This window comes from Uloborus diversus, chromosome 1 (assembly GCF_026930045.1).
Source record: "Uloborus diversus isolate 005 chromosome 1, Udiv.v.3.1, whole genome shotgun sequence".
NCBI lineage: Eukaryota > Metazoa > Arthropoda > Arachnida > Araneae > Uloboridae > Uloborus > Uloborus diversus.
In genome coordinates this window covers 223,693,845-223,706,190 of record NC_072731.1, presented here as the reverse complement: position 1 = coordinate 223,706,190, position 12,346 = coordinate 223,693,845, and the positions used below count along the sequence as shown (strand labels likewise).

The window sequence follows — 12,346 nt, the reverse complement described above, 5'->3', positions numbered from 1 at the left end:
ATAATTCTCGAGATTGAACATGATCATACATTTGATTCATTGAACAGATGCATTTTTTTTTTTTTTTTTTTTTGTCATATGACAGTTTTGAACTCTAAAAGAAAATCTTTTTCGAAAATACTAACAAAACCATGTTCCTTCCTTTTTTAGGAAGAATTTTTTTTCTCGTTTCATGATTGATGGCAATCTTTTTTCAATAGCGTTGTTGTTGGTACACGTAAATATTTTTCCAGACGCTTTCATGATAGATAACGTTTTTCATTAGTATACTGTGCTACTCATATTGTTTAATGCCACTCTATTTTCATAAGGAGTTTTATTTATTTCTTACTATGCGAACAAAATGTTTAAATAACAGAGAGTGTCAAACTGAAAGAAAAAAACATTCTTTGCCTCAAGATTAAGAAATCAATTTTTTATGATACGGAAATTCCTAAATACCACGTGCTGACTATTTTAAACCACTGTACGCATTCTTACACTTTATTCATTCTTTCGAAGTATATTTAAAACCATTAGAGTTCAATTATTTACGTTTTATTATATGCATTGGTAAAATTTGTGAACATATAATTTTTATTCTTTTAACAATACGCTCAATGAATTGAAATTATCTTAAAATGTTGATGAATAGGCACATCGACGACGATGAAGTAGGCTTTTATCCAAGAAAAACAACAGTAAAATTCCCAATTTGCATTCAGAGCGTGATAAAGGGCTTTTGTACGTAGTAACATGGCTTTTCTCAGATTTAAATCAAGTGTTGATTCTGCATGCAACTGTCAAAAATACTAAGCTCTGCAACAATTTGCTTTTAGCATTACTGAAAGGTGTCATTTCATTCTAATTATTTAGTACACGTGTATAAATAATGAAAGCCTTAGTGGGTATTTATCAGTGGCGCACACAAGGGTCCAGGAGGTCAGGACCCCTCCCATAGGTCTTGCTTTTTTCCCCGACTGATTACGATTCTATGTATTTTGTGCGTGAAATAATTTCAAACAAAGGTAACAATAACTTCTGTTTTAATACGTGAAAAAATAAAACCCTCATGTTAAGAGATTTTTTAAAATATTGTGCACTTAGCCTGTGAGAAGAAGAATGGGGATTATAAATGAATACACAGTAATAACTATGTTTTTAGTTTTGTGATTACAGATTAAAATGAGATCCTTTGAACTTGAATTCATTTTTTAATTATGAGAAAAATAAAAGCGTAAATTATTTAATTTCTGGTTATTTATTTACTTAACGCTAATTATTTATTCATTAGCTTATTTTTTACTGTTTTTGTTCTCGGGAATCAATAAAATCAATATGTTTGACGGCGTATTAATGGAATGATACTTTCGACCTTGGACCCTCCCCTTAAAAAATTCCTGTGCGCCACTGGTAATATGGTATCCTTCTGATCACTAACAAGACAACAGCATTTTTTTTTCTCTTCCTGTTTTCTATCGTGCCAACATGCAGATTCGTCAGTTTCTTTCTTTCCTCTTTTGATGCGCAGAAAATTCATAGACAAAACAATTAAAAACTGCACAGAAAATCCTTGTACAGGGCGTGAGTGTTTTCGAAAGATTTACTCTTTTTGCTTTTTTATTAATTGTAACATTCATCAAACTAACAATCAGCAAACCTAACTACACAACTACCAAATGTTTTTATTTCATGCTCACACCGACATTCGCAGAAGTTCTTCGACATTTTTCTATGATTGTTTTGCTTTTCTTTTCAAAAATAGTTTCAGAAATTTCTGTAAAAAGCAAAGCAATCTTTTATTGATAAAGTTATAAAGATCATCAGTGTTCCGCTCGCCCCCTCCCCCTCAATTATATATTGAAAAATACATAAATGAATGAACTGAACGAATAAATATAAAACAAATTTTTAAAAAATGAGGATTATGTCGCCCACGAATTGCAAAACAAATACAGAATTCGATTCGAAGAGTAAATGTGGAGAATTGTCCCGCGGTTCCAAAGTTTTCAAGTAAAAGTGAGAAGGGTGGTAGAATGGAATAGGAGAATTGGATTCTTTTTTCTTCACCCTCATACTCGTGAGTTCTTTCCGCTACGCCGATCTGTTGTCGTGGTGAGAAACAGGCCGGAGGGGGGAGGGGGACATGTTTTGGAATAGAATCCTTCTTTTAGCTCTCTGCCCTTGTCCGACCGCAAAGGAGTACTGATGGGGACAGCTTAGATTTACGACTGTCCTTTCAACAACTCAATGATTGACGCTGTCCATCATGAAATCAGACCAATTAGAAGTGCAAAAAAAATCGAGTTAGACCCTCCCAGATACACCCCTTGTGTTGCCACAGATTCTGCGATTTCTCCGAGTAAGATTTTACGGAGAGGTTTAGAAGAGCCTTAAGAACATAGGTTTTAACCATTTTTTAAACAATTTGACAAAGTTTAATCTTTTTTAACAATTATTTTAATTGATGCGCAGATTGGAATTCATTTTTTACACTTCTGCACATGACATCACAAGTGATGAAATGCCATTCACAGATGCCAGTAGCGCACAGCGCAAATTATCATAATTTGACAACGCGGTTGACAGCGAAGTGTAAATATTTAGCGCGGCAACGGAGTAGCACGCCAAAGTGCATCACTCGTGACGTCATAAAGACTACGCCTTATTTCCGAAATCGGACATTTAAAAAAAATTAAATAAAAATTAACTGTTGGGAAAATAAAAGTTTTTTCCGGCTCCCTGTTATTACTTCATTATTTTTTTATTTTAACTTTTTCTTTTTTGCTTATTCTATCAATTTCAGTGACTAAATGTAGTACTTTTGACTGAAGGAAACAACCCCATTCCAACATTTCCCTGTCGTTAGAATTGAATTCAAAACGCGTTTCTTCAAATATCACGAAAACTCATTTTTGCAGATACTGCCGTTTACCTTCCCACGGCAGTATACTACGGTCTATCTATACATCATTTCTCAAACAACAACCTTCAGTGAGGCTTGGTAGCAGAAACAGCGCGGTGTTGCAACGCACGTCGGGGATTCTTGAGAAGTTTGTAGATAGTTTTGTTTAGTTGGTTCGAAAAAAAAAAAAAAAATTTCAGGGGAAAAAATCTGAAATTTCAACAAACGAAAATTTCTACCATATTTTCTGGGAAATCCACAGGTAGCATGAACTCTTAGTTTTTTTAGTTAAGTATCTTGTTTTTGGTTTTGTTTAGATTTCCGATTTAAGTTGCGGACTATTTTTGGCATTTTAATCTGCGTCGCCGATAGCTGAGAAAAATTCTGTTGCTGGGTACATCATCATCAGTTTATTGTTTGGTTTACATTATTTTCATTCCTTTCCTTTTTCGGTGGACGGAGTATTTAACAAAATACAGAGCATTGTAATGCAGTTTGCAAACTAAAAGACAAAAAAAAAAAAAAAAAAAATTTTTTTTTTTTTGATAAATTTTTAATTGATTTACTTGACGCCAGTATTTTTTTCACTGCAACAACTAGGTTCGCGTTATAATCGTAAGATGTAGGAAATAATGGGCAACCACAGTTTTTTTTTTTTTTTTTGCATGTTTTTTTTCTTTATTCAAACAATCTAAAGTTTTTCATTTTGTTATTGTTTTTTTCCATAACATCATCGAATTTTTTAACAATTACTTATTTTTGCGCCACTTAACAGTAACAAACCTTGCAACATTTATTAAATTTCGCAGCTTAAATAAAGCAACATTAGCACCACTTTACGCAAGTGACGCACCGAGTCGGTATGACCTTGGTGAATATTATGCAGGCGAATTATTCTCGGGTATGGTATTTGTGAAATTTAAACGGGGTATGGGAAGTGTTTTTAGCCCAATGGGGTCATTTCCAAAATTTCAAAAGTACTTTTTTCTGAAAGAACATGCTTAAAAACATAGGATCTAACTATTTTTTAAATAATTTGTTTAAGTTTAACATTTTTAAAAAATTACTTGAATCGGTGCGTTTTATTGTTTACATTTCTTGCCGATGACATCACAAATGATGAAATGCCATTCTGTGTTGCCATTCACAGAGCAAAATATTTAATTCGCATTTTTACTCACGTGTACTGGCAACGATATGGTTGATAGCAAGCGTAGAGCGCAATTTTAATTCGCCTCTTGATTATCATAACGTGGAAACGCGGTACAAAGATGCGCCAAAGAGCATCATTTGTGACGTCATCAAGACCACGCCTTGTTTGAAAAATCGGACAGTTTAAAAAATTAATCAAAAAATAACTGTTGGGAGAATGAAAGAATTTTCCGGGTCCACATTATTATTATTTTTTTTTTTTTTTGCTTATTCTATCAATTTTAGTTACTAAAAGTACTACTTTTGACTGAAGGAAACAACTCCATTGCTTGAGAACCTGCCTCGCGCCAATTTTCTCAATTGTTTATGAAGCAGACGCACCCCCCCCCCCCCAGTCGGTCAAGACATCTTTTAAAAAATAATAGAAAGCAGGTGATATTTTTTTAGTTTTAAAATAAAAGATTTAGAATTGTACTTAGAATTGAGAGAACTCAAGTTTGGTTTTTAAACGCCAATAACCAATAATGCATTTATTCTGGAAAAATAATGCCCATTAAGACAAAGTACTGTTGAATTTGGTTGTAGTTTAAACATGTTAGCCAAAATTCAGGGGTGCCCACCTAAAGGGGGGGGGGGCATGGCGCAGACTGCGCCATCGAAATTTTTAAGGGGGGTGAGGGGTATTTTTATTTTTAAGGGGCTCTTGTTTTTTTTTTTTGGGGGGGGGGGTCTTTGCGATGTTTAGGGGGGTGCGCCCTTGAACTTAGAGGGGGTGGGCATCCCTGCAAAATTTATAATAAGATTGAGTTTACCATTGCCATAGTTCACTATGGCCATGGTACCACTTCCTTCCTCGGATCATGCTACTTTGTTTATTTTTCTTTTCTTCTTACTTGAGCAAAAAAGCGAAAATGTCTTGCTTCATTTTCGTAATTTAAATAGCATTTTGCGAAAATTGCGGGGACCGTACCGGACACCCTGCTTTATATGCATGGGGGTTAAAAATATACATTGAACAGAAAAATCAATGCAACACATTATAATACATACTAGTAACATGCATATGCATGTAGATTGCAATAAAATAATTATTTACAAAGAAAAACAGCTGGGGAATTAAATGTTTCTAAACTTGTGGCATTTTCTATACTGTCTTCAATGTTAAATTAAGGGGTCATTGAGCACCCTCTTAAAATTTGAGTAAGAAGCTAAAACTTTTACAACATAATTCTTTTCGGAAGTTTTAAAAAATAGAAAAATAGAGGGTGGCCTAAACTTCATTTTGAAAAAAAAATTTTTTTTTTGACCCCCCCCCCCCCCAAATGGCATTCCATCCAATTCTCCTCCGTTTTGTTTTGAACGCAGTATCTTAATAATGACCCTGTTAAAACTAAATAGATCCGCCCTTTAGGTAAACACTCTGCCTCTAACCAGAAACATCTTCCGAAGCTGTTGTTTCTTTGGTGTGTGCAGGGTTCATAAGATCCTCCGCCATTAGTGCAGCCAGAATTTACTAGGGGGATTTGGTCATAACAATCTTTACACGAGTTACAATACTTGCACATATTTGACATGGCAACAGTTAAAGCAAAGCCCCTGAAGCTTTTTTTTATGTCAGTGTAAAATTTGGCTTTATTATTGGATTTTAACATTACTGATTAAACGACCGCTAAAAAATAAGGAATATGACCTCAAAAATTAGGACAGATGACCACCATATAAACTCCTCCCTTCCAATTCAAAGCTCCATAATTCTTATGAAATAACATGAGAAAAGTCCATTTATATTTAAACTTTTTCTTATTTTTGTGAAATAAATCAGTCCACCATGTAAAAACCACTTTTCAATCAATCTTTAATTTTTAACTGTTGCCCGTTGCCCAGGGGCGGATACAGATAGCATTTCGGAGGATGCATTTTAGTAGTGGGGGAGAGGGTTGTTCATGCTGAAAAATGATGATAAAATCTCAGATATTATTAGAGTGTTAGTAACAAGTACCAAATCTGCAAGAAATAACGCGCCTAGTATGACAAACTTGTTCAAATATCAGAAGCAAGGTTCGAAAATACAATTAAGCACCGTTTATACGTTTTTGAAGGGGCTGTATGAGAAAAGCATACAAACGAAAAAACGTATAATAGGTATAGGTTAATGTGTATTAGACTTTGTAGGGACCAATTTTCAAAACGTATAATTGATAAAAACATATAAAAGAGAAACGTATAAACGTTGCTTCACTGTATCACGATGTCTTCAAAAATATCGAAATTTTCCGATATTTTGATATATATATTCGTTATTTTGATATATATCAGATGTTTTCATATCCGGTATTCTCAATCAGTGCCAACTTAAGCCATTCAATAGTAATTGCTCCCTCAAATAACTTGCTTATTTTCTTATGTTATTATAATGCATCTATTTTTTTTTCATTATTTATATTCATAAATATGCATGTTATATAAAAATTTACGTACTTTGAATTAATTGTTGTATAACTGAAAAATTGTTAAATTGTTGTATAACTGTAAGTAAAAGAAAAAATTAGGAACTTAATCTTAAGAACTTATTTTGATCAGTTAACCAGGACGGTGGAGGTGTTCTAGTGTGAGGGTGCATATCAGCATCAGGACTTGACAGTTTGCAATTTTTTGCTGAAATAATGAATCATGCTGTTCCTTTAAACATTTTAAAAACCAATTTTGAACTCTGAGTCAAAAATTTAGCAATTGGAAACAACTTTGTTTTTTATCAAGATAACGATAAGAAGCACACGGTTTTCAACGTTTGCGTCTAGTGCCTCGAAAATTGTCCTAAAGTTTAGAAAATACCCCCTCAATCTCTAGATTTTAACTTATTGTAATATATTTTCAGATATCTGGAGGCTAGATTACGAAAATAAGGCTTTAAAACGAAAATAGAGCTAGAAACAGTAAGACTCGGAGTGTGGTTGAACACTTACTCAGAAATTATGCAAAAAAAAAGAAAGAAAAAGAATGAAATTTATTCCCAGACGTATAAAAGGTGTTATGAATACTGTATGATAGTCTACTAATTAATAACTTAATCAAAAGTTAGATTGTTCAATAAGTATATAGACATTTTATAAAGTGCACGAAGACTTTTGTGAGATAAAATTTCTGACACTTTTTGGTTTTTGATTCTTAAAAAATTAAGTTTTAATATTTTTTAAAAACGTTTCACGTAGTTTTGTTAAAAATTGATCATAGATCTTATAATAAAATACCTATTCCGAAATATTAATTCTAACCAGTGGATTGGGGCCTATTTCGTTGAAAAGTCGTAGGTGTACGAAGACTTTTGGGAGTCACTGTATAGCATAACTGATACATTTCTACTATTTTAATTGAATTACTTAAGCATTAGCTGCTTTACCCATTTTTCTTTGGTTAACTGCTTTTATATAAAGTTCATATATTTCAGAAATAACAAATATTTATTATATAGTCAGTATTATATAGTACTACACATCCATTAGACATTTTTTTCTGACCAAATAAAATTGTTACATTACTCATAATTTTATGAATAGAAAATAAATATGCAATCTATTATTTACATTATATTAATGACATTAATATGTTATATATATATACATTACTTTTGATTATTTTTAATAATAGAAAAATAGTATTCATATGATTAATTCATTTAATTTTTTATAGCAAATGTCAAAACTTCAAAAAAAAAAAAAAAAAAAAAGAATAAAATAAATAAAATAAAATAAATATAGAAAATATCATGATATTATCAAAATAAATATTGGATGTATATCATATCATGATATATATCAGCGAACCCTGATCAGAAACAATGAATGGAATCTTTATTTTAAATATTTACTCAAATATGATTAATAAATCTAAAAGATAACTGTAAACCCTTACACTTTATTCATAATGCATTGGAACACAATGTGTAATAATACATTTGCATGATATTCTACAGCCATCCATCTCATTAAATTATGATCACATACTACATAATAATGATGAATGAATAACATCCTCAGTGGTTTAGGGAGGATCATGACCTCCATCACCCTCTCCTTGTCCCTCTTGCTCCCTGAGTCAGCTATGACTAGTCACATTGATTATATTGGTGAATGATAAATCACGAGGGGGGGGAGACTGTATATAGAATTGATTTATATGATCTTCATTCTCTTAACTACATCACTGAGAGCAGCGATTCTCAATTGGTGATCTGGCGGACTGCCACCAGTCCCCAGAAAAATTTCACCAGCTCTCAGAGATCTTTGCTCCTCCATGTTAAAAAAAATTCTCTTTACGCAAAATTAAAGAAATAAATAAACATGTGAAACAGTATCTTATACGACCTTTTTTTCATTAACATTCGCATTCTTCCATAGTGTTTCACAAATGTTTATTTATTTATGCATAATTATTACAATGACTTATTTTTAATATTTAATTTTACATTTAAAAAAAAATTGTGAATTCTTTAACACCAAGATAAGTTTTATTGATTTATTATTACTTTGTAAAAAAAATACACACACACACATTATTGGTGTTAAAATGTTTCCAAATTTTTTAACGGTCAGTTTGTAAGTTGACAGGGTAAAAAAACATCAGTGATCCACGAAACTTTTTAAAAGGGAATGAGTTAGAGTAAATAAAGATGTTATTTGCTACATAACTACGTTTCCTATCGTTTCTTCACAGAACCCACACCTCTTGATTCAAGGATGATCATTTGATTCATAATATTTCAATTTAAATATTTATGAGTTGGACATACACATTAACAAGGACCAGTGCCACATGTAGGGAGTGGGGAAAAAAACTGCTTGGGAGAAATCACCTTGGGATTTGGAGGGATTGAAGGAGACTCGAAAAAAGAATAGTTGGTTATAAACCAATGTACATATCATTTGCTTAACAAAAAATAATCGAATATTTTGGGGTGCGAAGTTCTCTCCAACCAACTACAGCCTCACTGCTTATCACAAAATAATTATAACTTCAAACTAAACTTTCATTGATTTTATTCACAAACCATCCAGAATTTTAAAAAAAGAAACTGAAATAATAATTACAAATTGTCACATGCCCAAGCAACTTGGCCTGCACTCAGAAGGGGTATTTCTTGTAGCTTTTCAAAACAATATGCATTGAACATTTTGCACCCTCTACTTCCCTAGAAAATCTTGAAATAGCCTTAGCGCTCTAGCACAGCTAAAAATTACCTTCTCCGTAGTTTTTGGTCATAACTGTTATAAGCCTGTAAACTACCATTAGAATCGACAATACATCTTAAAGCCAAGCATCATTGGGGGGGGGGGAGATCTTAAAGCCTCCCCCTGCTGTGCCACTACCTATGTGACAACAATGTTGAAGGGTATTTGAATTTTCACAACAGAAAAATGTAATGTTATGCTGACAAAGTTATACAAATTGTTATTATTACAAAAAAAAATTTCTTTGAAGGAGGATTAATTATGTTACCCCACATTTCAGCAACATAATCAGTCATGTACCATACTACTGAAAACTGGAATTATACTCCATTATATATTACTATTTTATGATCAGGTAATATTTTCTACATTTTCCTTTTCCGACAGGAAAAATTGAAACACACCACAGTGAGTAAATGATAAAAGTGGTAGGAGTTGCATGGAAAATAAATAAATAAATTATTCAAATTTTAGACTAATCTTTTCGTTTGATGCGCGCTAACATTACTAACTTGGGAAAACACAGTATAAAGAGTAGCATGAAACCGATTTTGTTTCTTCCATTTCGCGAAAACAAAAAGTTAAAACATCAGCAGAATAATGGATGGATAGAACAATAATATACAGAAACAGAGGGCTAAAAATTCAATAATCACGGCCAAGCTTACCTCGCACAGGATAAGATCGAAATTATTGACTTCGGTTCATCTCGCGTGATCTCAAGACTCGTACAATGTTGATGTTTTAGTTGGTGAATGCAATGCAAAGCCAACACCCCAGCGCCGCTTTACGCTTTACTTTCGCTACCAGGATTCCGCCGCCATGCTTGACAACTAGCGCCACCTTATTCGTTACGTCACAGATGACGTAAAGAGATCGGAATGTTCCATTGTAAAATGAGAAAAGAAGAAACCGGCACAAAAATTAATTCATGTGGGTGGTATTTGTTTTCATTTTCATTTGAGTGGGAAAAGTTTATTTTAGAAAAGCAAATAAAAACACATGATTTTCATTGCTTTTGAGAAAATTGTTTTGCTTCATCACTTGTGTTTTTGCAGCATTTTTTTTTCCCACAACATATTATTTAAAAACTTAACATTTTCTAGTTTCATCATTTTTTGGCCTATTTTCCCGTAAAAGAAAAATAAAGAAAAAAAATCGTGAAAAATAGTAAAACAAAAACAAAAACAAATTACATAATTATTGAAAATTAAAAATTGGAAAAATTAATGTTTTTACGAAAGAGCGTGTGGTTTTTGCTGTTTTCTGATAAAATTTGCATTGAGTTTTCATCCTTTGCTACCCTCCCCCCTGAAAGATTCGAAATGATGTTCATCATTAAAGGCCTGGAGACCTCATTATTAAATTTCACTTTTCGATTTGAACAAATTTTCGTTCAATTGAGAACAGTTTAGAAAAAAAAGAAAAATTAATTTGAATTTTGTCATCTTGAATTCAAATTATGTTTTTCGCAATCACGAGTGTGTGTTTGTATGTGTGTGTGTGGGGGGGTTGTGTATGTGTGTGTAAGCATATGTGTTTGTGTCTGTGTGCAGTCATGAGTGTGTGGGTAGTTGTGTGTATGAGTGTTTGTGTGTGTGGGGGCGGGGTATGTGTATGTGTGTGTAAGCATATGTGTTTGTGTCTGTGTGCAGGCATGAATGTGTGGGCAGTTGTGTGTATTTGTGTGTATGTGTAGGTGTCTGCATGCATGCGTGTGTGTATGTGTTTGTGTCTGTGTGCAGGCATGAATGTGTGGGCAGTTGTGTGTATTTGTGTGTATGTGTAGGTGTCTGTATGCATGCGTGTGTGTTTGTGTATGTGTGTAGGGGTATGTGTGAGTATGGTGGTGTTTGTGTATGTGTGTGTGCGTGTGTGTTGGTGCGTGTATGTATGCGTGTGTGTGTGTAGGATATGGACGCAACCTGGAGACGGTTTTCGCTAGAGGAGCAGCATCGTGAGGCCGGCCGACGCGACGGGTGGTGCTGGCAGAGGGTGGTGCCGCGCCGTTGGGAAAAATGATAGAACGCCAAAAACAATCAAATGAAAGCAATAAGCAATCGTGATTGCTCAAAAATAAACGTTAGCTCCTCGGGGAAATTTAAAACAAATATAGATCCCCAGCTAAAAGGCGGATTTGCTTCAAACTTTGTTAGAAAAAGCTCCTTATAAAGAACTGGACAGAACAGATATTTTTGATTTTGCTATTCTTCTATTTTTCAAACAATTCAAAATATTGTGACATTAACGCTTGCAGAAGAATTTCAAACTTTGTTATCTAAGAATCCAACTACACTATAAAAAAAATGTTAGTACCATTTTAAAAACTGTGCAAATTTTGATTTAAAGAAAGAGGAAAAGAGTAATTAAAAATTGAAATAGCATCTCTCGTCAGGAGCAAATATAGACTACCATTATATCATGCTGAAGAAGACCCCCTCTACCCCCCATGAAAGAATTTACGGTTTTGGGTGCGAAATATTTCTGAAACTACTTGGCGTTTGAGTGTCAATAAAAAGCACCAAATCGGCCAGGAATAAGGCACGTAATGAAATTAATTTCATAAGCAATAAAAAGAAGTAGTGTTTCAAATACAGTCAGACCTCGATAACTCGAAGCTTATAACTAGAATCTTCTTTTATCTCAAAGTTTTCATCGGGTCCCAAACTCTTGAGACTGTTATGGAAACTTCCCATAACTCGAACTACCAATAACTCGAACGTTTCAGTTGGTCCCTTGGGACTTCGAGTTATCTAGAGTTGACGTATTTACTTTCAAAAATAATTTTTGAATTGAAAAGACTACTTAAATTGTTTACATTTTATTCATCAAGTGTGAAACATTGTCGGCTGTTTAGAGGGGGGGGGGGTATGACACCCATGACCCTCCTCTTGTATCCACCCCCTGTCTCTCGTAGACTTAACATTGACGCAAATTAGAGATAAATATGACTGAATAAAATGAAAGGAATTCAAAGCATAAATTTGGCAACGAGAAGCAAAGGGATGTAAGTGGCAAAATTAAAAATTTGGAAATAACCATTACAAATAGTAGGGAAATCTCTCCTCTGACTTGGGGCAAGAGA

At 33.4% G+C, this 12,346-nt stretch overlaps 1 protein-coding gene across 1 annotated transcript in view; it reads right to left on the bottom strand.

Moving 5' to 3' along the window:
* Positions 1-10,019, bottom strand: part of LOC129234177 (protein O-linked-mannose beta-1,2-N-acetylglucosaminyltransferase 1-like) — a 128,606-nt gene extending 118,587 nt beyond the window's left edge. Inside the window, exon 1 of the mRNA XM_054868089.1 lies at positions 9,930-10,019. The gene's annotated coding sequence lies outside the window, so the exon portion shown is untranslated. The remainder of the gene's footprint in view (positions 1-9,929) is intronic.
* Between the last annotated feature and the right edge of the window lie 2,327 nt (positions 10,020-12,346).